The 26,926-nt window shown below is 46.5% G+C and overlaps 1 protein-coding gene across 6 annotated transcripts in view; it reads right to left on the bottom strand.

Moving 5' to 3' along the window:
* PKIG (cAMP-dependent protein kinase inhibitor gamma) overlaps positions 1 to 26,926 on the bottom strand; it is a 169,099-nt gene that overhangs the window by 62,821 nt on the left and 79,352 nt on the right. For 2 of the 6 annotated variants that reach the window (XM_077460226.1, XM_077460223.1), the window contains exon 1: positions 20,277 to 20,428. The exons of 2 other annotated variants lie outside the window; for them this stretch is intronic. The gene's annotated coding sequence lies outside the window, so the exon portion shown is untranslated. Of the gene's footprint in view, positions 1 to 19,847; positions 19,913 to 20,276; positions 20,429 to 26,926 lie in introns of those variants that run through there. 2 more of the 6 variants (XM_077460227.1, XM_077460225.1) reach the window with 2 other exon arrangements.

The following is a 26,926-nucleotide window of genomic DNA, read 5'->3' as shown; positions in this document are numbered from 1 at the left end:
ACTCGATATCGTCTGCCTCTGCAATTGTCCGATTCTGCAGACGGAGGAAAATACAATTTTTCTATCCGTCTGCAGAGCGAATCGGATGAACACGGACAGACGGTCCGTGCTCATCCGATCCCCATAGAGGAGAATGGAGAGCTGACAGGGCGGTCCCTGCACAGTGTGCGGAGACCGCCCTGTTATCCGCCGGCTCAGCGGGGACAAACGGAGCGATCCCCGCTGAGCAAGCGGATCATCACGGGACGGATCATTACTGATCCGTCCCGTGTGAAAGGGGCCTTTTACGTTTATGTTGATTAAAAAAAAAATTTTTTTTATATTGTATTTTCCTGTTTTTTGCACTACAAATAAGATATGTGCTTAGGGAATTGTTCATATTTTTTTCAAAATATAGTCCGGCCCCCCAACAGTCTGAGGGGCCGTGAACTGGCCCCGTTTAAAAAGTTTGAGGACCCCTGTTTTAGATGATGCCTCCCTATATTCCCACACACATTTCCTAATAAACTGCAATACAAATAAATGTTTAAATTATTTTTCTCTGCAGTGGTGTGAGCACAAAGCTCTAGATCCTGTGTGTAATGTGCAGTGCCGACAACGGGGTTGAATTACACAGAGCTGTGACATCACCCACCAGTGCTCACTGCTCTAGGCGTTGTCGGAGGGAAGGTGAGTTCCCAACCACCAGCCACACAGAAAGGAATGAGATTTGCTGCTTTAGCATCACATGACTAATGAAAAAAAAAAAGATATATGCGGGACAATAGGGAGACATTATTCTAAAGTTGCTTTATAATGTTGTTTTTCCATCTGGATAGAATTAGCAGCTCACTAATTGTTATGACTTATTGCCTGCCATCGCTCTAAGGCCAATGACGTGTACACAGCAAAGTTATCATCTTGCCTCTCCATGGCCCCTTTAGGAAATATGTGAATATACAGAATACAAATGATCACTCAAAATCATGATTATGCCCGAGAGGCAAAAGGCAAAGGAATTCAAAACGCGTGGAACACTAAATAAACTCATATGTGCTTATTTAACAAAAAAAAAAAAAAGGAGCAGTGATGTTTTACATGACCAGTAACCAGACGGACATGACTGCTGAAATGGAGCTTCTTTTTGGTCCCCATGAATGATCGTGTTCAGGGACAAGAAATGATGTTAAGGCCTCATAGGGCCTCTTAAGGCCTTTACAGCAGTTGTTTTTGGAGCTGAGAGGCAGAACAAGTGTGATTGGGGAAGTTCTGAATTCCTCCAGGAGCTGGAGGTGGAGCAAACAGGAGATGAGTTGTAGGGTGACAGAGGTCCTGGCAACCCTGGGTGGGGGGGTTGCAATGTTTTAGAGTGCAGTTGTAGTGAATGAATGAATAATTTAGTGAGTTGTATAGCGCTACCTATGCAAACTGGGCGCTTTTGCTGCCGGTGTCCATCTGCGGTATAGTGTGGTCCTTTACCCCATGGGGTCCCGACATGCTTACAAACACATACACATATGTGGCCAATGTTTCGACAGGATATAATTAACCTACCAGCATGTCTTTGGAGTGTGGGAGGAAACCAGAATAAACCCACGCAGGCACAGGGAGAACATGCAAACCTCAGGCAGATGGTATCGTGGTCGGGATTTGAACCAGTGACCCTATTGCTGCTAGGTGAAGGTGCTAACCACTACACCACTGTGCTGACATCTTTCAGTTGCAGCTGAAAGATCGGTTCTATGAGAGCTCAGTGATTGATGTGACTGTCCTACATTCAGTGTATAGAGCAGAAAGTGACCCTCCAAGCACACACAACACACACAGGGGTGATTTACTAACACTGGAGAGTGCAAAATCTGGTGCAGCTCTGCATAGAAACCAATCGGCTTCCAGATTTTCTGTTTTTGTCAAAGCTTAAAGCGGAGCTCCACCCTAAAGTGGAACTTCCGCTCATTGGAACCCTCCAGGGGGGAGGGGGTGCAGATACCTGTATAATACAGGTATTTGCACCCACTTCCGGGCATAGATAGCCACAGATTCTGCGGGTATTTACGCCACTTCCTGCGGAGGCCCCCGCTGTCTGCTGGGAAACACACGGATCCCAGAGACAGCAGGGACCATCCTTATTGCGCAGCGCGACTCACGCATGCGCAGTAGGGAACCGGGAAGTGAAGCCGCAAGGCTTCACTTCCTGACTCCCATACCGAAGATGGCGGCGGCAGCACCCGAGAGCCGATCAAGAGATCGGCTTCGGATGCCGACATCGTGGGCGCGCTGGGCGGGTAAGTGTCCATATTTTAAAAGTCAGCAGCTGCAGTATTTGTAGCTGCTGACTTTTAAAAACAAAAAACGCTTTGTTTGAACAATCTGAAGTTAGAAGTGGATTGGCTATCATGCACAACCACATTCGATTCTTCACTCTCCGGTTTTAGTAAATCAACCCCACTGTGCCCTACAATCAGTGACAAGCCTTCCAACTTTCATCTATTGATGTGGAGGAGGAAGGATCAGCCAGGATCAGCTCTTCTCCTCATGGTCCTAGAAGACGATGAACCATGACCGCCCGTGGAAGGGCTTACTTGGCTTGCTCCTTCCTCGTGCACGCACAAACAAGGCTGCACAGGGCACACCGAGCCAGCGTCCTCCGCTGCTCACACTTTCAGTAGTTCCCTTGTGGCAGTGAGAAGTGTGGATCTCAGGGGCTGCTGGGAGATGAACTTGTGGACTGCCACTCAATGGGAGAACAGTACAGGCAGCAAGGAGCTCAGCACTGGCAGGATGGAGGAGAAGGGGAAGAGAGAACATAGCCCACACTGTCTCCAGGCTCTCTCTTCCTTGCTCCCATCGCTGGGCTGACAGGAGTAGTGATGTCACTACTCCTGTCAGCGGACATACTCTTCCCCCCTAGTTTCCACCCTGCAGGTGGCATGTACAAAGTGCAGGGTCGGTCATGGGGGGCATTGCTTTCCATGCACGGCCTGTTCTTTTTGGGCGGCTGGGCCTATATTAGGGTAGGGGCCTGGAGCTGCACCTCCAATAGCCCCTGCGTTAATCAAGCCAGTGCTAGGCTACAGAAGTAGAATTAGAATAGGTGAAGTGTAGTCACATGCTTTACATACCACAGAGAAAAGCTGCTAATAGAAAACCTGTAGACTCTTTATTTATAACCCAACTGAAGTCACAGAAAGATACTCAAAAAGAGAGATACTGTACTACCAACCTGCATTTTCACAGGCTTACCTATATTTTGCAGTGATAGCAGTTGCATATAGTGCAGTACAAAAGGCACCAGTGTCTGACCATGCTGTCCAGTATGCTACGTAATCTAAGAGTCACCCTTTCTGTCAGAGCACTGCATACACCTGGGATGACGGGTGTAGCATCTACTCAGTCAACTAAGCCAGCATAGAGCACTAGAGTACACAAGGGTCTGACCACACTCTCCAGTGCTCTTGCTAATCTAAGAATTTGACCATACTGTCTAGGGTTTTCTGTAATCGAACAGACCTGGTCAGCCACGTGCCTTTCTGTCCTGGCCAGTGGACAACAGTGATGTCTGGTGTGGCCTTTACTCAGTTTTGCCAGCACAGAGCACTGGAGAGGACCAGAGTGTACCAGAGTCTGACCACACTGTCCAGTGCTCTCTGTAATCTAAGAGACCTGGAGAGCCATGCCCCTTTCTTCTCCAGCACGGTGGATACCTGAGATGACCAGTGTGACCTTTACTCAGGCAGCCAGCATAGAGCACTGGAGAGGACCAGAAGGCACCATTGTCTAATAACGCTCTCCAATACCACTTTCTTCTCCAGCACTGTGGACACTTGAGATGTGAGGTGTGGCCTTTACTCAGACAGCCAGCATAGAGCACTGGAGAGGACCAGAAGGCCCCAGAGTCCGATAACATTCTCCAATACCCCTTTCTTCTCCAGCACTATGGACACTTGAGATGTGAGGTGTGGCCTTTACTCAGACAGCCAGCATAGAGCACTGGAGAGGACCAGAAGGCCCCAGAGTCCGATAACATTCTCCAATACCCCTTTATTCTCCAGCACTATGGACACTTGAGATGTGAGGTGTGGCCTTTACTCGGACAGCCAGCATAGAGCACTGGAGAGGACCAGAAGGCACCAGTCTGATAACCCTCTCCAATACCCCTTTCTTCTCCAGCACTATGGACACTTGAGATGTGAGGTGTGGCCTTTATTCAGACAGCCAGCATAGAGCACTGGAGAGGACCAGAAGACCCCAGAGTCCGATAACATTCTCCAATACCCCTTTCTTCTCCAGCACTGTGGACACTTGAGATGTGAGGTGTGGCCTTTACTCAGACAGCCAGCATAGAGCACTGGAGAGGACCAGAAGGCCCCAGAGTCCGATAACATTCTCCAATACCCCTTTATTCTCCAGCACTATGGACACTTGAGATGTGAGGTGTGGCCTTTACTCGGACAGCCAGCATAGAGCACTGGAGAGGACCAGAAGGCACCAGTCTGATAACCCTCTCCAATACCCCTTTCTTCTCCAGCACTATGGACACTTGAGATGTGAGGTGTGGCCTTTATTCAGACAGCCAGCATAGAGCACTGGAGAGGACCAGAAGACCCCAGAGTCCGATAACATTCTCCAATACCCCTTTCTTCTCCAGCACTGTGGACACTTGAGATGTGAGGTGTGGCCTTTACTCAGACAGCCAGCATAGAGCACTGGAGAGGACCAGAAGACCCCAGAGTCCGATAACATTCTCCAATACCCCTTTCTTCTCCAGCACTGTGGATACCTGAGATGACCGGTGTGACCTTTACTCAGACAGCCAGCATAGAGCACTGGAGAGGACCAGAAGACCCCAGAGTCTGATAACCCTCTCCAATACCCCTTTCTTCTCCAGCACTACAGACACTTGAGATGTGAGGTGTGGCCTTTATTCAGACAGCCAGCATAGAGCACTGGAGAGGACCAGAAGACCCCAGAGTCCAATAACACTCTACAATACCCCTTTCTTCTCCAGCACTACGGACACTTGAGATGTGAGGTGTGGCCTTTATTCAGACAGCCAGCATAGAGCACTGGAGAGGACCAGAAGACCCCAGAGTCCGATAACATTCTCCAATACCCCTTTCTTCTCCAGCACTATGGACACTTGAGATGTGAGGTGTGGCCTTTACTCAGCCAGCAGAATGGAAGTAACAATTACATTTCCACCAACAGACAAAAAAATATATATTTTTGAGGTATTTCCAAATCTATTTATTTTTTAAACATCTGAACAAGGCTGTATGTCGAATAAAAATGAGGCTTTTTTAGGACTCTGAAAATAATTTCTTATGGACAAATAATTTCTTATGGACAAAGGGAAGAGTAAGGGTAATCTGCCAGATGTAGGAGATGATAAAACTATTGAAAAGTTATATTTTACAAATGATAGAATTCGAATTCTTAGACCTTGGAACCCGTGTCAGTCCCTGAAAATTCAGGACAGGTGGCGGCACTGATCTCCGACGGTCACCCCTATGAACGCAGGTCAGCATACCACATCCACCGAGTGTTTCCTGGACCAAGGAAATTATGTTCAGCTGTTCCACAACCCACAACCGATCCATGCCAAAGAGCCCTACAACAATTATCCTTGTGGTGGAAACATCTGCTTCAGGAAGCTAATCTGATACACTGTAACCTCCCATGATGCCTTGCTAAAGCAGCTGCTGGGTGTAGAGAGAGGGATGACCGTGTTTTAACCCCTTCAGTGCCAGCCTCCAAAGAGCGACAACTGTTTTAAAGCAGTTACTTTGTTGTCTACACATAAAAAATGTTACATTTTTCATTGTTAGATTTCATTTACAGCTTTATCGATGCCCCCTCTAGTGGCTATCTGTATGAAAGACAGCGCAATCAGCACTGACAGTGCAATCTGTCAGATAAAATGGCATTGCGAGCCAACTGGGAAGGTATTTTGTTAACAAAACAACGTTTCAAGATCTCTGCAATCACCACTAGCATTCACTCCTTATACATCGCCCTTTAAAAGGGGCACCATTATCCAAATAAAAACGGGGGGTCCGAATGAGAATTTAAGCGATTTTGAACGTGGCATGGTTGTTGGTGCCAGACGGGCTGGTCTGAGTTTGAGTTCAAAAACTGCTGATCTACTGGGATTTTCCACCACAGCCATCTTTCTGATTTACAGAGAATGGTCCGAAAAAGACAAAATATCCAGTTATGTCGACGAAAATGTATTGTTGAGGTCAGAGAACAGACCACTCGTTACAACCAATACCATCTCTGAATGCACAACACATCGAACCTTGAAGCAGATTGTCTACAGCAGCAGAAGACCACACTGGGTGGCACTCCTGTCAGCTAAGAACCGAAAACTGAGGCTGAAATTCGCACAGGCTCACCAAAATTGTACAACAGAAGATTGGAAAAACGTTGCCTGGTCTGGTGAGTCTCGAATTCAACTGCGATATTCAGATTATAGGGTCAGAATTTGTCGTAAACATGAAAGCATGGATCCATCCTGCCTCAATGGTTTAGGCTGGTTGTGTAATGGTGTGGGGGGGGTATTTTCTTGGCACACTTTGGGCCCCTTAGTACCAATTGAGCATCGTTTAAATGCCACGGCCTACCCGAGTATTGTTGCTGAACATGCTCATCCCTTTATGACTACAGTGTACCCATCTTCTGATGGCTCCTTCCAGCAGGATAATGTCCCATGTCAGAAAGCTCAAATCATCTCATGTATGGTTTTTTGAACATGACAATAAGGTCACTGTACTCCAAGGGCCTTCACAGCCACCATATCTCAATCCGATAAACCACCTTTGGGGTGTGGTGGATCGGGAGATTCGCATCATGGATGTGCAGCCGACAAATCTGCAGCAACTGCGTGATGCTATCATGTCAATATGGACCAAAATCTCTGAGGAATGTTTCCAACACCTTGTTGAATCTATGCTACGAAGAATTTAGGCAGTTCTGAAGGCAAAAGGGGGTCCAACCCGGTACTAGCAAGGTGTACCTAATAAAGTGGTCGGTGAGTGTAGATGTAAACTTTTGATAGCAAAAAGAATGCCTCCAACTTTCCTTTCCCTCTACCCACCCTTCTGTTTCTGAGATACAATCTTGCTTCAAGGCTGCTATACAACCAGAAAAGCTCCCTGCTGTTTTTCTAATTGAATTAGAACCATCTATCACAAAAGGACAGAGCTGAGACCTGTGGAAAACAAAAGCTGCAGATTCTGTATATCTTCCCCTCCCCTCTACAAAGCTCAGTCAAACCTAACCACAGTACATTGTAATAGTGTGTGGTACAGTATAAAAGCTATACATGGATGGGAACATGGAAGCCCCCATAGATCTCAGATCTGTAAATGAAGGTGCTCTAGAATGAACATGAAAGCCCCCATATATGTCATATCTGTAGATGAAGGTGCTCCAGAAGGAACATGAAAGCCCCAATAGATCTCAGAACTGTAGATGAAGGTGCTCCAGAAGGAACATGGAAGCCCCCATAGATCTCAGATCTGTAAATGAAGGTGCTCCAGAAGGAACATGGAAGCCCCCATAGATCTCAGATCAGTAGATGAAGGTGCTCCAGAAGGAACATGTAAGTCCAAATAGATCTCAGCTCTGTAAATTAAGGTGCTCCAGAAGGAACATGAAAGCCCCCATTGATCTCAGTTCTGTAAATGAAGGTGCTCCAGAAGGAACATGGAAGCCCCCATAGATCTCAGATCTGTAGATGAAGGTGCTCTAAAAGGAACATGAAAGCCCCCATATATGTCATATCTGTAGATGAAGGTGCTCCAGAAGGAACATGGAAGCCCCCATAGATCTCAGATCTGTAGATGAAGGTGTTACAGAAGGAACATGAAAGCCCCCATAGATCTCAGATCAGTAGATGAAGGTTCTCCAGAAGGAACATGAAAGCCCCCATAGATCTCAGATCAGTAGATGAAGGTGCTCCAGAAGGAACATGAAAGCCCCCATAGATCTCATATCTGTAGTTGAAGGTGCTCCAGAAGGAACATGGAAGCCCCCATAGATTTCAGATCTGTAGATGAAGGTGCTCCAGAAGGAACATGGAAGCCCCCATAGATCTCAGATCTGTAGATGAAGGTGCTCCAGAAGGAACATGAAAGCCCCCATAGATTTCAGATCTGTAGATGAAGGTGCTCCAGAAGGAACATGAAAGCCCCCATAGATTTCAGATCTGTAGATGAAGGTTCTCCAGAAGTAACATGAAAGCCCCCATAGATCTCATATCTGTAGTTGAAGGTGCTCCAGAAGGAACATGAAAGCCCCCATAGATTTCAGATCTGTAGATGAAGGTTCTCCAGAAGGAACATGAAAGCCCCCATAGATCTCATATCTGTAGTTGAAGGTGCTCCAGAAGGAACATGGAAGCCCCCATAGATCTCAGATCTGTAGATGAAGGTGCTCCAGAAGGAACATGAAAGCCCCCATAGATTTCAGATCTGTAGATGAAGGTGCTCCAGAAGGAACATGGAAGCCCCCATAGATCTCAGATCTGTAGATGAAGGTGCTCCAGAAGGAACATGAAAGCCCCCATAGATTTCAGATCTGTAGATGAAGGTGCTCCAGAAGGAACATGAAAGCCCCCATAGATTTCAGATCCGTAGATGAAGGTTCTCCAGAAGGAACATGAAAGCCCCCATAGATCTCATATCTGTAGTTGAAGGTGCTCCAGAAGGAACATGGAAGCCCCCATAGATCTCAGATCTGTAGATGAAGGTGCTCCAGAAGGAACATGGAAGCCCCCATAGATTTCAGATCTGTAGATGAAGGTGCTCCAGAAGGAACATGGAAGCCCCCATAGATCTCAGATCTGTAGATGAAGGTTCTCCAGAAGGAACATGAAAGCCCCCATAGATCTCAGATCAGTAGATGAAGGTGCTCCAGAAGGAACATGAAATCCCCCATAGATCTCATATCTGTAGTTGAAGGTGCTCCAGAAGGAACATGGAAGCCCCCATAGATCTCAGATCTGTAAATGAAGGTGCTCCAGAAGGAACATGAAAGCCCCCATAGATCTCAGATCTGTAGATGAAGGTTCTCCAGAAGGAACATGAAAGCCCCCATAGATTTCAGATCTGTAAATGAAGGTGCTTCAGTAGCCATGTGTGTTGATTTGCTCTGCTTATAAATTAATGATTGGGCCAGAGGTCAGCGCTCTGTCAACAACACATGCTCTGCTCTCAGAATAGCTCAGCCGCTTGTAATATAAGATAAGGGGACTGTGTCCCCAACCTTATCTCATTGGGAATGAAGCAGCTCTGTCTGGCGCCGGTAAAAAAAAAAGAAAAAAGGACATGTGGATACCGAAATAACCAAAGCACTATGATAACCTGGGTAATTCCCAAATCCTTTTGTTTTTTCATTTATTTTACCTGCAAGAAGTTGGGAAGATGCGGGACCTCAGACAGCTGAAGCAGAGGTAAGCACTGTGTACTTTAGTTTAGTGAACCTTTCCATCCACCAAGCATGTAAAACATAACGGTACCTTCATACTCCATTCATCAGCTATTTCAAACATTTTTCTTCTAGCCCCTTAAAGCAGATCTTCACCTGGTTCCCCCCCCCAAAAAAAATTTATACCCCCCACTGGGTGGTCTGTTGTGCGGATCCAGCGTTATCCCACTGAGATCCTGTTGACTTCTGCCACCGCTAGGTCCCACGTCACCATGTTGCTTGTGACGTCATTGAGAGGCCGACCAGTTCTTCCGGGTTTAGCTGGCGTGCCTTCCGATGACGTTCTCTCTGAATGTAGGGCTATGCCTCCTGGGATACGTGACGTGCATATCCAGGAGGCACAGTGGGCAATCTGCACATCATTTGTCTAGGCGGGTGATGTACATGGGAGGGGGGGGTCTGCATGCTTTCTTAAAAAAAAAGTAAATAAACGGAAAAAAAGAAGAGGGCAGTATTTATGTAGCAGGAGGTAGGAGGGTGGATTGGAGGGAAGTTCCATCGAAGACATTCTGCTTTATCTTGTGGCTTCAAAGCCCCTATAGATGGCACGAAATTGGCTGAACTGGCCAAGATTTGAGTCATGGGTGATTGGCTTGCAGTGGATGGCAGTCATTGATTTGTAGAAACCCTCGGCAACTATTGTTTTTTTGGACAACTACAGCATCGGTGGCTGTCTGATCACTGATGCATCTGATTGGGCGCCTTCACTGTTCAATCAACAATTTTCCACCCAGCTCCTTTGATTTTTCAATTGAAGTTTGACCACCTGGGTGGTTCCGACAAGGCTAACCACAGCTCGAATTCCAGCTGATTTAGCAGTAGTCCGATTCAATTTGAGCCCTCTATATCCAACCTTATACTGTCTGGCAACAGCTAAACCTTCACCTATTGCCACTCCTCTGCCCGTTGACAAACTGACTACAGGAGGGGCAAACATGTCTGGGCTGTAGCTGACAACCTGGCTTCACCTTCCATATGTGTGAGTGGCAAGATGGTGGTCTTCAATGGGGGAACAACAGTAAAATTTAACCTAGTCGAAAAATAGGATGTTCTACGTTTTACAGCCCCAAACGTCAGTGTGTATGAGGCCTACTTCAAAGATAATTAATTGAATGCAGAGGAAAATAAACTCAAGGGGCTTATGTGAAAGTAGCCTAAATGTAACCAAATAATTGTCAGTTTCTGGCACTTAGCACAAAGCCCTCAGCCTTGTCTGACTTGGCGCTATGGAATGGCCTGTTGGCACCCAATGCAACGGGTGCTCTTCAGTGGCTCTCTGTTGGCAGCACAAGCCAGGGAAGTAACTTGAGCCTCAACTGGACATCGGTCAACCACAACAGGCTAATGTTATTTGGGCCTGTTTCTAAAGAATCCCTTTTAGGCCAGTTTAGTACTTCATAATTGCACATTTTATCCAGAAACAGATAACAGAAAAACATAGATAAGGAAACGTGTAATGAGGTAACAGATAAGGAAACGTGTAATGAAGTAACAAATAAGAAAACAAACGTGTGATGAGGTAACAGATAAGGAAACAAATGTGTGATGAGGTAACATGCAAATGATGTGTTCAAACCCCAATATGACCCACGACTACAGCCGTATTTATTATTCCAGCTGCCGAGAGGCATTGTCCTGACTAATGCCTCTTGTCATTGTTATGTGGGGAAAGATCAGTCAGTGAATGGACCACAGCAACAAAATGTTATTACTACCCAGCTGATGACACATTATGGTGAGGGGGGAGGTGAGGACAGGCCACTTCCTGGAGATCTTCTATGGCTCCATCCCAAAACCACACTTTACAGGAGAATTTAACTTTATGATATTTGTGACCACAGTGTGTAACGCGACATCAGAAGTTCATTGTAGAAAACTTAACAGCCCTTTCTCTGGAAAAAAAAGCAGACGTGGACCGAGAATAACAAAACATGCAAATTAGTGTGCCGTACCTATGGACGAGAGAGGAGAAGCAATGCAGGTGTGATTGGTCTCAAAGGAAACCATGACTAGACAAAAAAATCTATCCAGGACAACCAACTTTCCCCTCATAAGGCCCAGTCATGGCAAGAGACATTCTTCAATGTCTGTAGGTATCTTCAGTCCTCTCAGCTGCTCTCTGAGTTGGATACACAAGATTATATTTTATATATATATATATATATATATATATATATATATATATATAGATAGATAGATAGATAGATAGATAGATACACACACACACACACACACACACATACACAGTGTATATCAATGCAATTTGACATACACTATATTACCAAAAGTATTGGGATGCCTGTCTTTACACGCACATGAACTTTAATGGCATCCCAGTCTTAGTTTGTAAGCTTCAATATTGAGTTGGCCCTCCCTTTCCAGCTATAACAGCTTCAACTCTTCTGGGAAGGCTGTCCACAAGGTTTAGGAGTGTGTGGAAATGTTTGACCATTCTTCTAGAAGCACATTTGAAAAGTCAGGCACTGTTAGATGAGAAGGCCTGGCTTGCAGTCTCCACTCAAATTCATCCCAAAGGTATTTTATCGGGTTGAAGTCAGAACTCTGTGCAGGCTAGTCAAGTTCCTCAACCTCAAACTAGCTTATCCATGTCTTTATGGGCCTTGCTTTGTGCACTTGTGTGCAGTCATGTTGGAACAGGAAGGGGCCATCCCTAAACTGTTCCCACAAAGTTGGGAGCATGAAATTGTCCAAAATGTCTTGGTATGCTGATGTCTTAAGACCCCTTTCACACTGCCACGTCCATAGCGTCAGCGGTAAAACGCTGCTATTTTTAGAGGCGTTTTACCGTTGGATTTGCAGCGCATTTCAGCCACTAGCGGGGTGCTTTTACTCCTGCTAGCAGCCGAGAAAGGGTTAAAACCGCCCAAAATACGCAGCAAAAGCATCATTTTGCCGGCGGTATTGCAGCGCTGCCCCATTGAATTCAATGGGGAGCAGCGGTGGAGGAGTGGTAAACACACCGCTCCTTCACAGCTCCAAAGAAGCTGCTGGCAGGTCTTTTCCTGACGTCCTGCCAGCGCACCGCTCCGGTGTGAAAGCCCTCAGGCTTTCACACTGGAGACAATAAAGCAGCAGTTTGAGGCGGATTGCAGGCGCTATTTCTAAAGCTATAGCGCCTGCAAAACGCACTCGGTGTGAAAGGGGTCTTAGAGTTCCCTTCACTGGAACTAAGGGGCCAAGCTCAACCCCTGAAAAACAACCCCACACCATAATCCCCCTCCATCAAATGATTTGGACCAGTGCACAAAGCAAGACATGGATGGGTGAGTTTGGGGTGTACTTCCAAATGCAATACAGCTCTCAGTGGCTAAGCAGTCAATCACCAGGCATGCCACATGGGCAACATGCCCAGCAACATGCAAGTGAGGACCAAAGTGTATGGTCATTATTTGAATGGGATCTTTGGTGGCTTGGCAGGGATCATTGTGGTGAAAAGGAAGGTTATTCTAGGCAATGGACAACGCCACTTACTCTAAAAATGGAACCTGTATGGTGGGATACATATAGACTGCCATCACTGACTCATCAGTATGAAACCAGCATGCAGCCAGTGAAGTTAAACTGAAATAAAAAATCCTTTAGAACACTACCCCGACAGGGACCACTTAGTAATTTAGGTTTTCTGTTCTGCCTCTACTCCAAGAAAAACCTTAGCCTCTCTGACACATCTGATTGAATGAAAGTTATTGCAAGCACTTCTAAGAAAACAAGTATAGATACCTTTAACTGGGCTGTGAATTAGTACCAGGAAATAGACACAAGACTGTTTGATGGTAAATTAAATCAATGTATTAGTATGGGTTAGAAAATAAATTATGGTTTGAGCATAAATGAGCAAACAGAAGGTAGGTTTAGACATAGTCCGCTAGCCAGTATAATCACTATGCCAAGTAGGGGTGCAACGGATCATCACCGATCCGTGATCCCAATGGGTCACCCTGTTCGGATCAGCACTAGCTCTGGCGGCCATCTTTGTACACCCGGCAGCCGTTTACAATGTGATTGCTCCGACAAATTACGGAGCGATCAGCTGTAAACAAACCAGCATTGTGTCATGACGCCGGTTCCTCTCTCCCCTCTGTGTACTGATCTGTACAGTGGAGGGCAGAGATCAGATAGCCGAAGCGCTGTGGGCTGGATCTGTAGTGCCCACAGCGCTGCTCTGTGACAATTTCAGTTATAGCCATCCCTCCATACTCTGCCAATACCCAGCCAATACCCTGCCATACCCAGCCAATACCCTGCCATACCCAGCCAATCCTCTGCCATACCCAGCCAATCCTCTGCCATACCCAGCCAATCCTCTGCCATACCCAGCCAATACTCTGCCATACCCAGCCAATACTCTGCCAATCCTCTGCCATACCCAGCCAATCCTCTGCCATACCCAGCCAATCCTCTGCCATACCCAGCCAATCCTCTGCCATACCCAGCCATACCCAGCCAATCCTCTGCCATACCCAGCCAATCCTCTGCCATACCCAGCCAATCCTCTGCCATACCCAGCCAATCCTCTGCCATACCCAGCCAATCCTCTGCCATACCCTGCCATACCCAGCCAATACTCTGCCATACCCAGCCAATACTCTGCCATACCCAGCCAATACTCTGCCATACCCAGCCAATACTCTGCCATACCCAGCCAATCCTCTGCCATACCCAGCCAATACTCTGCCAATCCTCTGCCATACCCAGCCAATCCTCTGCCATACCCAGCCAATACTCTGCCATACCCAGCCAATACTCTGCCATACCCAGCCAATACTCTGCCAATCCTCTGCCATACCCAGCCAATCCTCTGCCATACCCAGCCAATACTCTGCCATACCCAGCCAATCCTCTGCCATACCCAGCCAATCCTCTGCCAATCCTCTGCCATACCCAGCCAATCCTCTGCCATACCCAGCCAATCCTCTGCCATACCCAGCCAATCCTCTGCCATACCCAGCCATACCCAGCCAATCCTCTGCCATACCCAGCCAATCCTCTGCCATACCCAGCCAATCCTCTGCCATACCCTGCCATACCCAGCCAATACTCTGCCATACCCAGCCAATCCTCTGCCATACCCAGCCAATCCTCTGCCATACCCAGCCAATCCTCTGCCATACCCAGCCAATCCTCTGCCATACCCAGCCAATCCTCTGCCATACCCAGCCAATACTCTGCCATACCCAGCCAATACTCTGCCATACCCAGCCAATACTCTGCCAATCCTCTGCCATACCCAGCCAATCCTCTGCCATACCCAGCCAATCCTCTGCCATACCCAGCCAATACTCTGCCATACCCAGCCAATACTCTGCCATACCCAGCCAATACTCTGCCATACCCAGCCAATACTCTGCCAATCCTCTGCCATACCCAGCCAATCGTCTGCCATACCCAGCCAATCCTCTGCCATACCCAGCCAATACTCTGCCAATCCTCTGCCATACCCAGCCAATCCTCTGCCATACCCAGCCAATCCTCTGCCATACCCAGCCAATCCTCTGCCATACCCAGCCAATCCTCTGCCAATACTCTGCCATACCCAGCCAATCCTCTGCCATACCCAGCCAATCCTCTGCCATACCCAGCCAATCCTCTGCCATAGCCAGCCAATCCTCTGCCATAGCCAGCCAATCCTCTGCCATAGCCAGCCAATCCTCTGCCATAGCCAGCCAATCCTCTGCCATACCCAGCCAATCCTCTGCCATACCCAGCCAATACTCTGCCATACTCAGCCAATACTCTGCCTCTGCCATACCCAGCCATACCCAGACATACTCGGTCATACCCAGCCATACTCAGACAATATTACAGTGGGGGAGATGACATGGATATTACAGTGGGGGAGATGTATATTACAGTGGGGACTATATGGTGGTGGAATTTTCACAGGTTTTTTGCAAATTCAATTATTTTCTGATCCGAAAAATGATCAGATCCGAGGAACAATTCGATCCGTGAGTTTTTTGATCCGTTGCACCTCTAATGCCAAGGTAACTTAGAATACAGTTCTGTCCCACTAGACTGGAATCAACACATAAATCAGCAAAGTCAACATTAAACACTACATATAAGCACTCGTCTAGAGTGCACTCTAGGAGAATGACTAGAATATGGTGCAATGTCCTCTTAAACAGTAGGTAAAGGTCTCTGTGTAGCAGCTGTAAAGGTACAGTCTTTAGGCCTAACTCAGCTAGCTAGCATTGGGGCCCAGTTGTACCGTTGGTGCACATGACAATAATCCCAATCACTATTGCAGGCAGCAATAAGGATACTAAATGGCTGTATGGTCAATTCCTAAAGGGCTTAGTCTTTCTAGCAGAATATAGTAAATTCCCATAGCAGCAGTTCACCAGTCCCAGCAATGTTGCAGTTCACCAGTCCCAGAGATGTTGCAGCTCACCATCCAGTTACACACAGCGATTGGTCCACTCTCTACTCTGCACCCTGGTGACTCATGGCTGTCAGGACATTTGGACTTAGCACTCGAGATCCTGCTTAGGCTGCCCTTATGCAGCCAGTATGATGCACACTGGACAGCAATGTGCACTCTCCAGGCACCCTCATGGCATTACAGAAACTATTCAATCTGCAGCCTGAGAAATAAAGCACTTTTCTCAACCTAGCTCCCACTAGGAACTGTAGTCTGATGGTCCATAAGAGTTCATAGCATTCCTGAACTTCAATTCCCACATTCCATTGTGGCCAGCATAGAGGACTCTATAAATTCATTAGACATGTCTGCTCCCCCTACTGACTGGAGGCAGGCACTGTTGCTAGGTCCAGCATGAACAGTTCAGTGAACACAGAGAGCAGCTGCAGCCAGTGTTTCCCTCACTATCATTCTTAGCCAAGCACATGGCTACACCTAATTTGCTCACCTGTGCCCGGTTAGTGGCTCTGAAAGAACTGAAGCCGATGGATCAACATGACAGTCAGAGAGAAGGACTTGCTAGCAATGGAAGCTGGTGTATTTCTATCAGCACATTTTTTTTGGACATGCAGAGATGCAAATCTAGTAACATACGCCCCCCTGAGGTGAAGTATTCTATATCTACTGAAATTACTGCCAATTTACAGCCCTGACAGCTCAAATTCCATCAGACGTCAGCAGATATGGACTGTGTACCAGGGATACTGAGGATGCCCACCAGGCTTTCCTTCTCTATTATGCGCTTCACTCAGCTGCTGCCCATCACGGACACATGGACAGGGCACGGCACAGATGCCTCATGGAGCTGCTGTCAATCACTGACACATGGATAGGGCACGGCACAGATGCCTCACGGAGCTGCTGTCAATCACTGACACATGGATAGGGCAGAGATGCTTCACCGAGCTGCTGTCAATCACTGACACATGGATAGGGCACGGCACAGATGCCTCACGGAGCTGCTGTCAATCACTGACACATGGATAGGGCACGGCACAGATTTGTTTTTGCTGAAACATCCAATTTTTTACAAACTTGCTATTCATAAATTGGTAGCTAGAGGGGGCTCTCATTAGCTCAGTGCAATCACTATGTATCTGTAATAACTGCTGATAAATATAGCTTTTACCTGATAGTATTGTTGCTGCAACAATAATATATTATGATATTTGATTAAAATGTGGCAAATATTTGTTGCTAACAGTGCTTTAGTAATATAAACTCAGCAGTCAGGGTGCGATTCGTTTGAGGTTAGGGGTCAGTTACTATTCCTTTTTTCCGCTTTTGGGTGGAGTTAGTTGTGCTGGCGTCTTAGAACTCCAAGTGCAGCTGGATTCAGCAACCCACACCACAACCCCGGCCTGTTCAGATATTTCTAACTTGGCTGCTGAAGAACAAATCCTTAAATTCCTTGTCTGGGGGCCAAACACAATAGACTAGACCATTTACAGGCTTATTTCATATGGTGGTGTACTGATTGTGTGAAAGTGCGGTAACCCCTAGCAACCAATCAGCAACCATCCTTCTGACTACTTGACCAATGAGAGGTGAAAGCTTATTTGCTGCCAAGTGCTTATGGCACGTCCTCCCTGCTCTCTGCACAATGAATCAATTGTCATAGAACTACAAACAGCAGCATGGAGCCTGACAACTTATCCATTGTCATGGAACTACAGACCCCAGCAAGGAGCCTGACAACTTATCCATTGTCATGGAACTACAGACCCCAGCAAGGAGCCTGACAACTTATCCATTGTCATGGAACTACAGACCCCAGCAAGGAGCCTGACATCTTATCCATTGTCATGGAACTACAGACCCCAGCAAGGAGCCTGACAACTTATCCATTGTCATGGAACTACAGACCCCAGCAAGGAGCCTGACAACTTATCCATTGTCATGGAACTACAGACCCCAGCAAGGAGCCTGACATCTTATCCATTGTCATGGAACTACAGACCCCAGCAAGGAGCCTGACAACTTATCCATTGTCATGGAACTACAGACCCCAGCAAGGAGCCTGACAACTTATCCATTGTCATGGAACTACAGACCCCAGCAAGGAGCCTGACATCTTATCCATTGTCATGGAACTACAGACCCCAGCAAGGAGCCTGACAACTTATCCATTGTCATGGAACTACAGACCCCAGCAAGGAGCCTGACAACTTATCCATTGTCATGGAACTACAGACCCCAGCAAGGAGCCTGACATCTTATCCATTGTCATGGAACTACAGACCCCAGCATGGAGCCTGACAACTTGTCCATTGTCATGGAACTACAGACCCCAGCAAGGAGCCTGACAACTTATCCATTGTCATGGAACTACAGACCCCAGCAAGGAGCCTGACAACTTGTCCATTGTCATGGAACTACAGACCCCAGCATGGAGCCTGACAACTTGTCCATTGTCATGGAACTACAGACCCCCTGCAAGGAGAAGGGTGGACTTGAATTAAATCAAGACATTTTAAATCACTAGTAAAAAGACTTGATTTAAATCATAATTTTTAAAGAGCAACTGTCATCTCTGTCCCGCAGAGGCTCCTCCTCTGACCCGCTGGGGACTCAACGACAGTTCCATTCACTTTAATGGGATGGCTGGTGATGGGGCAGTGACACAACAAGGCGAGGGACGTGGCGGCAGCAGGTGAGTGGATGCCCGCTAACAGGCACTGCCATGATGGATCTGAAATGACAGGTGCTCTTTCAATTTAAGAACTTATTCCTTCTGGTAGAATCCTTAATTTAATTTTTACAGCTTGCCCTTCCCTCCTCACACTTAGAGCCTGGTACAGATGCATTCCTCTTCAATCATACAGTTTGTAGTGTACATAGATTTGCAAAGCAATGGGATAAAGGAATATTCCTGAACTTTGTTTTATCTCATGGTTACTGTAAAATTGTGTGAATGCATCAATGCAGTGCATGTTATCTCAGCTTGCAGAGCTTGGATTCACCGAATGAGTTTACCAAAAAATGTAAATATTGCTGAATATTCGGCCTCGTGCTAAGCTCCATTTCATGCTGATAAACTAAATTATTAATGTATCTTAAATAGAAAACTATCTTTAGTTTCATAAAATGCTTTTGGAGTAAAAATCTAAATAAATATGATTAAAAAAAATGCAGGATTTAAAAAAAAAAAAAAAAAAAAAATCTGATTTTTCTTTAAAAAAAAAAACATCAATTTTTATCCAACCTGGCATGGAGCCTGACAAGTCCTCAACTGTCCTGGAACTACAAACCCCAGCAAGGAGCCTGATAACATATCAATTGTCATGGAACTAAAACCCCCAGCAAGGAGCCTGACAAGGTATCAACTGTCATAGAACTACAAACCCCAGCAAGGGGCATGACAACTAATCCATTGTCATAGAACTACAAACCCCAGCAAGGGGCATGGGAACAGGTCAGTTGTCATAGAACTACAAACCCCAGCAAGGGGCGTGACAACTAATCAACTGTCATAGAACTACAAAACCTAGCAAGGGGCATGGGAACATATCAGTTGTCATAGAACTACAAACCCCAGCAAGGAGCATGCATGGGAACATATCAGTTGTCATAGAACTACAAACCCTAGCAAGGAGCATGCATGGGAACATATCAGTTGTCATAGAACTACAAACCCCAGCAAGGAGCATGCATGACAACATATCAACTGTCATGGGATGAAGAAACACAACAAGGAGCCTGACAAGTCCTCAACTGTCGTGGAACTACAAACCCCAGCAAGGAGCCTGACAACTCATCAATTGTCATGGAACTACAGATCCCAGCCAGGCAAGTTGTGCATCCATAGGCTGTGATCCCATAAATGTCAGTGATCCACATATCCCAGCGTAACATGCAAACCACAAGTATGCCAAACATTATATCCCTGGATATACAAATCCCAGAAAATGGGGGCGTCCTGTTCACATACCAGAGAGCGGTTCTGATTCTTCACAGATCCAACTACAAATCCCAGCATGCTTCAGGGTAGGAGCCCTATAAACCAAGAACATAGTGTGATTCTCCCACCATGGCTGAACTACAAGTGCCAGCATACAGGGTGATCAGTTGTATGTGGATAGTGTCACTGATCAACATTGGAATAACACTTTTCCATGCACTGAGCCCTTTAGATGTCAGCCTATCAGAAGAGGCAGGACAAGGATGGGTGACATCTGACTGATAGCTGATGGTGATCATGTGCCAACCTTGCAGATCAGTGCCCGTCCTAAGGGTATCAGGGGCTCTGCCCGTGCCAGGAAAGTCTACAGAACCTCACAAAGTTCATGAACTCCAAATCTGAAGAGAAGAGACAGAGAAGGGAGGATAGCATGTGGTGCCCTGTGGCCCCTGTACTCACCCCTGGAGCTGGCACAGTCACTGGGTGAACTTTGCAGGAAGACAGGAGCCAGGGTGCCAGTGCTGGGGATCCAGCGGCCAGCAGACTTGTAATGCTGGGCTCTGGCTGCAGTGGGTGGATCCCTTCTTCTGTTGTAATCCAATACCAGAGCCAGTGATGTCACCCAGCCACTTACTCAGCCCGCACAAAGGATTCCTTCTCTGCTTTGTTCACATGCTATAGTCACCTCTCTGGACACATTTCCAGGAACCTGCCCTGTGTGGTGTGATGGCGATTAGATGGCCTTCCCTTCACTCCCTACATCACAAGGCAAGGCGGTACACCATGACTATTATTGGCCCTCTGGCTCTAGGGAAAGCACAAGCCTCGGCATGCATGAACACAAGCTGGGATCTGTAGTCCTCCAGCAGGTGCAACCCTCAGGACACCCAACAACAGTCTGATGGAACTGTGCTAATTTCATATCTGCTGGCATGTAATCCTGGTGGCACTGTCCAGCTTCCAGTTCCTCTGACATTTTTCTGACAACCATCCCTGACAGCCAGGGACAATCCTGGTGGCACTGGCCTGCTTCCAGTCCTTTTTACTTAGATAACATCTATCTCTGACACCCAGGGACAATCCTGGTGGCACTGCCCTGCTTTCAGGCCTTCTAATACTTAGATGACAACTGATACCCAGGGACAGTCTTGGTAGAACTGTCCTGCTTCCAGTCCATCTTATACTTGGATGACACCCATCTTTGACAGACAGGAACCACCCTGGTGGCATTGTCCTACTTCCAGTACTTCTTATATTTAGATGACAACTGTGATACCCGAGGATAATCCTGATGGCACTGTCCTGATTTCCAGTTATTCTGACACTTAGATGACAACAGCCATATTTGACAGCCAGGCACAATCCTGGTGGCACAGTCTTGCTTCCAGTTCTTTTTACTTGGATGGCATCTATATCTGACAGCCAGGGACAATCCTGGTGGCACTGCCCTGCTTTCAGGCCTTCTAATACTTAGATGACAACTGATACCCAGGGACAGTCTTGGTAGAACTGTCCTGCTTCCAGTCCATCTTATACTTGGATGACACCCATCTTTGAAAGCCAGGGACCACCCTGGTGGCATTGTCCTACTTCCAGTGCTTCTTATATTTAGATGACAACTATCTGTGATACCCAGGGATAATCCTGACGGCACTGTCCTGATTTCCATTTATTCTTACACTTAGATGACAACAGCCATATTTGACAGCCAGGTACAATCCTTGTGGCACGGTCCTGCTTCCAGTTCTTTTTACTTAGATGACATCTATCTCTGACAGCCATGGGCAATCCTGGTGGCACTGCCCTGCTTCCAGTCCTTCCTATACTTAGATGATAACTATCTGATACACAGGAACAGTCCTGGTAGCACTGTCCTGCTTTCAATCCATCTTATACTTGGATGACAGCCATCTCTGACAGCCAGGGACCACCCTGGTGGCACTGTCCTACTTCCAGTGCTTCTTATACTTAGATGACAACTATCTGTGATACCCAGGGACAATCCCACAATCCTGATGGCACTGTCCTGATTTCCAGTTATTCTGACACTTAAATGACAACAGCCATATCTGACAGCCAGGTACAATCCTTGTGGCACGGTCCTGCTTCCAGTCCTTTTTACTTAGATGACATCTATCTCTAACAGCCAGGGACAATCCTGGTGGCACTGCCCTGCTTCCAGTCCTTCCTATACTGAGATGATAACCCTCCCTGATAGCCAGGTACAATCCTTGTGGCACGGTCCTGCTTCCAGTCCTTTTTACTTAGATGACATCTATCTCTAACAGCCAAGTACAATCCTGGTGGCACAGTCCTGTTTCCAGTCCTTCCTATACTGAGAGGGTAACCCTCCCTGATAGCCAGGGACAGTCATGGTGCCACTGTCATTCTTCCAGTCCTTCTTATACTTAGATGGCAACTATCCCATAAAGCCTAGGACAATCCTAATGGCACAGTCCTGATTTCCAGTTATTCTCACACTTAGCTGACAACCATCTCTAACAGCCAGGTACAATCCAGGTGGCACAGTCATGCTTCCAGTCCTTCTGATATGTAGATGACAACCATCTATGACAGCCAGGAACAATCCTGAGGGCACTGTCTTGCTTTTAGTCCTTCCTATACTTAGCCAACAACCATCCTTGATAGCCAGGGACAAACCTAGTGGCACAGTCCTGCTTCCAGTTCTTCTGGCACGTAGATGACAATCATCCCTGGCACAGGGCTGGCTTTAGATCAAATGGGCCCCAGGCCCCAATCAAGCCAGGGCTACCTTGGCTGGGATACTGCAGACCCTCTGACACAACCCAGTACACGCAGTACAAATTCCCATACATCTTCCCATTTTTAAATTTCCAAAAAAGCTACAACTTTTAGCAAAGTTTCACTGGTAACCAGCACAATCGTGGTGGCACTGTCCTGCTTTCAGTCCTTCTGACACATAGCTGATAACCATCCTGATAGCCAGGGAAAATCTTGGTGGCATTGTACCACTTGCAGTTCTTTTGACACATAGCTGATAACATTCCCTGATAGCCAGCACGATCTTGGTGGTACTGTCCTGCTTTCAGTTCTTCTGACACATAGCTGATAACATTCCTTGATAGCCACCCAAAGTGGCCAATTTTCCCCATCTACATACCGCTCACAAGGGCTTTTGCAGGTCAATACTATTTTATATGTTTTAGCAGGGTCTGATGGTTTTAACCACCCTCTGAGTTTCCTAATCTGCCTTATACCAAACAGCCACTAGGAGGCCAGTGACACCATGATGCTGCCACTTCATGGATATTCCATTTTGAAACATGGACAATGTGTTTCAAAGAGCGGAACCAGCATGTTCAGCACTCAGGCCTGACTGTAAAGAAAATGAGGGGGGGTGGGAAACTGCACTAGGGACGCTGGCCGTCGTAATGGACTGGCAAAAGATCAGAAGCTGCCTTCAAGCCTTTCACGGTACAATAAAAGTTTTTTTTTTGAAAAGTCCAATTTTAAAAGATCTCACGTATTGTTTGCATTAAGCAAAGATTTGCAGTGTTGTATCTTGGCGCAGAGAATTTTCCATGTGACATATGCTATCTAAGTCCATGTTAATTCACCTGCTTCCCACAGCTGCAACCAAAAGGAAGTTGGAGACAGCTGGGAGAATTCCCGGAGGAGTAACTGGAGAGGGGTCACTGGATCTGGCAGGCATGGTGGATGAAAGGACTCAGCGAGTTCACTGCTGACGACACACCTCCGTATACAGATCATGCTGAATGATGACTTCCACTCTGCTATGGAAAGTTCACACATCTAGGGGTGTTTCGAGATTTCTTCTAGGGCAACAGGTTCACAGGAAGAACCGAGTATTAAAAATCCAGCAATACCTAATCAAAAAGCTAAAATGTAAGCAATACCTTTCATTGGCCAACTAGATTTTGGGGTGCCAGCTCACATAAACACCCATTACCGCCAGTCATGGTGACATGATGTGTTTTTTTTTTTTACAAATTCTTTATTAAGATTTTTATGTTATAGCAATACAAAACTCAACTTAACCAACTGGTAATTCATTGCTCAAGCCCACACCAAAAAGGAGTACCTCTGAGCGTAACATCGTCCTAAGTAATGTTAAACTTTCCCTCACAAATCAGGACAGTTTAGAACAAAAGACATTTTGTCACAAAGACATGTTATTGTATTATTGCTTAAATCTGAGAGTAAAGTCATACTGGGCAGTGTAAAAGGCATGGCTGTTCTAGGACGGAGGAGATGGTCCATCTTCCCCTAGATCGGTGATGGTGAACCTTGGCACCCCAGATGTTTTGGAACTACATTTCCCATGATGCTCCACTACACTGCAGAGTGGATGAGCATCATGGGAAATGTAGTTCCAAAACATCTGGGGTGCCAAGGTTCGCCATCACTGCCCTAGATCATCAATTGTGGAATCAGAATCCGTCCATAGATTCCAAACCTTTTGGAACTTCTTAGGACAGCCCCAGGATAGGCAAGTAGCATTATAAAGGGGAATTACTGCATTGGCCGATTGTTTCCTAAAGGAAAGGGTAGGGGCCCTATCCGACTTGCACTTAAGCACGATCGCTTTTCTGGCATAAAATAATAATGGACCCAATGAAATGCGTGAAACTCTGGCAAAAGCCAATGAGTCAACCAGTCCAAGAAGACAAACACCGATCCTCAAAGGAACCAGTATAGCGGTCTGGGTGGCTATAAATTGGGTCACCTCTTGCCAGTAACTCTGAATCTGTGGGCATTCCAAAAAGATGATGATAAAGCCTGCTGGTTCACTAGGGCATTTCCAGCAGTGGGCAGAAGAGTTTTTCTGCCTACACGTGACCAGACTTTGACGGACTTGGTCCGGCGGACTGGAATCTGTCAGACAATGCAATCGTGTGTGGGCTCCAGCGGACTTTTCCTTCCCAAAAGTCCGGCGGACCTAGATATAAAACTTGCTTCAAATCTTTCCAACGGACTCGAGTCTGATCGAAAAATCCGGTCGTCTGTGTGCTAGTCCGATGGACTAAAACCAACGCTAGGGCAGCTATTGGCTACTGGCTATGAACTTCCTTATTCTACATCATCACGTTCGAATCCGTCTGATTTTTGGAGTGATCGTGTGTGGCCAAGTCCGTTCATTTGAAAGTCCGACGGAACTCAGCTGCAAGGTCCGTTGGATTGTCCTCCGGACTAAGTCCGTGGAAAAGTCCGGTCATGTGTACGCGGCAATAGAGTAAATACATGTTAAGTAAATCCTGTGAAGTATCTTAAATTTAATTAATTCATCTCTAATTGCTATGAGCTACTGAAATGGGTACTCCCACATATCCTCCCACAGAGGGTATCATACCCAAGGAGAGCCTTCAAATCATCTTGTTCCAGGCAGAAGGCAAGAGACTTAAAGGGGTTGTAAAGGTAAATATTTTTTCACCTTAATGCATCATTTCCTTAATTTCCCCTGACGTCCTTTTCGCCACTCAGCCTGGTCGCTGATTGGCTAGAGTGGATGGATTGAAAGCAGCGCAGCCATTGGCTCACGCTGCTGTCAATCACATCCAATGATGCAGCGCGCCGGGGGGGGGCAAGTGATACAGTGAGCGGCTATAGCCGCCGGCTGTATTACGGGAGCGCGCCCGCAAGTGCTTCTCACCATGCAAGGGAGCTCGCATGAACGTGAGAAGTACTTGCGGTGGGAAGACAAAACAGCTGCCGAGGGACCCCAGAAGACCAGGTTCGGGGCCACTCTGTGTAAAACGAGCTGCACAGTGGAGGCAAGTATAACATGTTTGTTATTTAAAAAAAAAAAAAAAACTTTACAACCCCTAAGTTGTGAATCGTAAGCGTGCCGAAGTTGCAGGAATCAAAAGAAAAAGGCGTTGGGTAGTTGAAATTTGCTTTTAAGCCTATCAAATGTAAATACTTCACACGCCCATCACTGACGTCAGCTAAATATTTGATTCCTTTGGTAGCCCATAAGCAGAGATCAGGCATTGACTGAAATTCTGTTTAAACCATAGGAGGTGTACGAGGGGACCATCAACCACTTACGAGTTGGGTTGGATTTAGTGACAGTAGTATACCAGGCAATAAAGACCGCCCGCAGCTTCAGGCTTCAAGATACAAAACAAGATGCAGGGCCTAGTGCTGGGACTAGACTGAATTTACCAAAATCCTTAACATTAGGTGCGATATTAACCCCTAAGTATCTAATAGTATTTGCCCACTGTAAGGGTATGTTGGGATCAGCCAGCACCCTCGCACCAGGGTTTATTGGGAGGATGAATGATTTATTCCAATTGGTATGGAGGCCTGACGTGTATTTTTTAAATCTTACACCCAGAATATTTTTAGTTACTCAATGAAAGATTATGGTCTAAATTTTTACTTTCTTGCCATCTACGGCTACATGGTACTACGCTTCAATGCAATCAAAAATCTGTAAGAACAACTTGTACCTCTCGTGATACGTAATATATGAAGGGATATGCCACTCTTTGTTCACATAGATGGTGGTGGCAGGAGAACATCAAGAAGCCTAGAAGCTTCAGCCTTCATTGGACAGGCTTCTAGAGAAGCCATTGAAGTGAATAAATAGGGTAAGACTCTTCAGATCCTGATGTTCAGGGTCAACTGACAGGTGTTGAACACACTTGCTATGCTTTCCATCTGGCATTCTTGTAACCAAGGCCTTAAAGGGCAACTCCTAGTTTGCTAGTTAGGTGAAATTAGTCAGCCCCCCTGTAGGCAGAGGAGCAGGAGTTAATTGTGTTTAGAAGCTGTGCAGTGCTTCACAGGTTGTGGCTTTGTTATCTCCCCTTGTATTCTGGAACTCACTGCAGGTTTCCAGAACATAGTGGGTGGGGGTCAGAGGCTGCAGCCGGAATATTCATGGAACTTTCACCCGGTGCAGAAGGTGTGGAAGCAACCCATAAATATACTGATGCCTGATAGTCTTGGAGTCCAGGGTCCAGTCATCTGGAGGGACCCCTGTGCTGGAGGCTCTGCCCTTGGGGCAGAGATGAGAAGAAGCAGAGAAAGAAGAGGAACAGAAGAGCTCCAGAAATTCACCTAGCTAAGGTCTCAGCTAAGCCTAGCTGCAGGCACAC

The sequence above is a fragment of the Lithobates pipiens genome, unplaced genomic scaffold, assembly GCF_037356315.1.
Source record: "Lithobates pipiens isolate NorthernLeopardFrog02 unplaced genomic scaffold, aLitPip1_a1.2 Scaffold_28, whole genome shotgun sequence".
Taxonomy (NCBI): Eukaryota; Metazoa; Chordata; class Amphibia; order Anura; family Ranidae; genus Lithobates; species Lithobates pipiens.
Note: the sequence above shows the minus strand (reverse complement) of the source record. Positions and strands in the feature narration are given on the sequence as shown.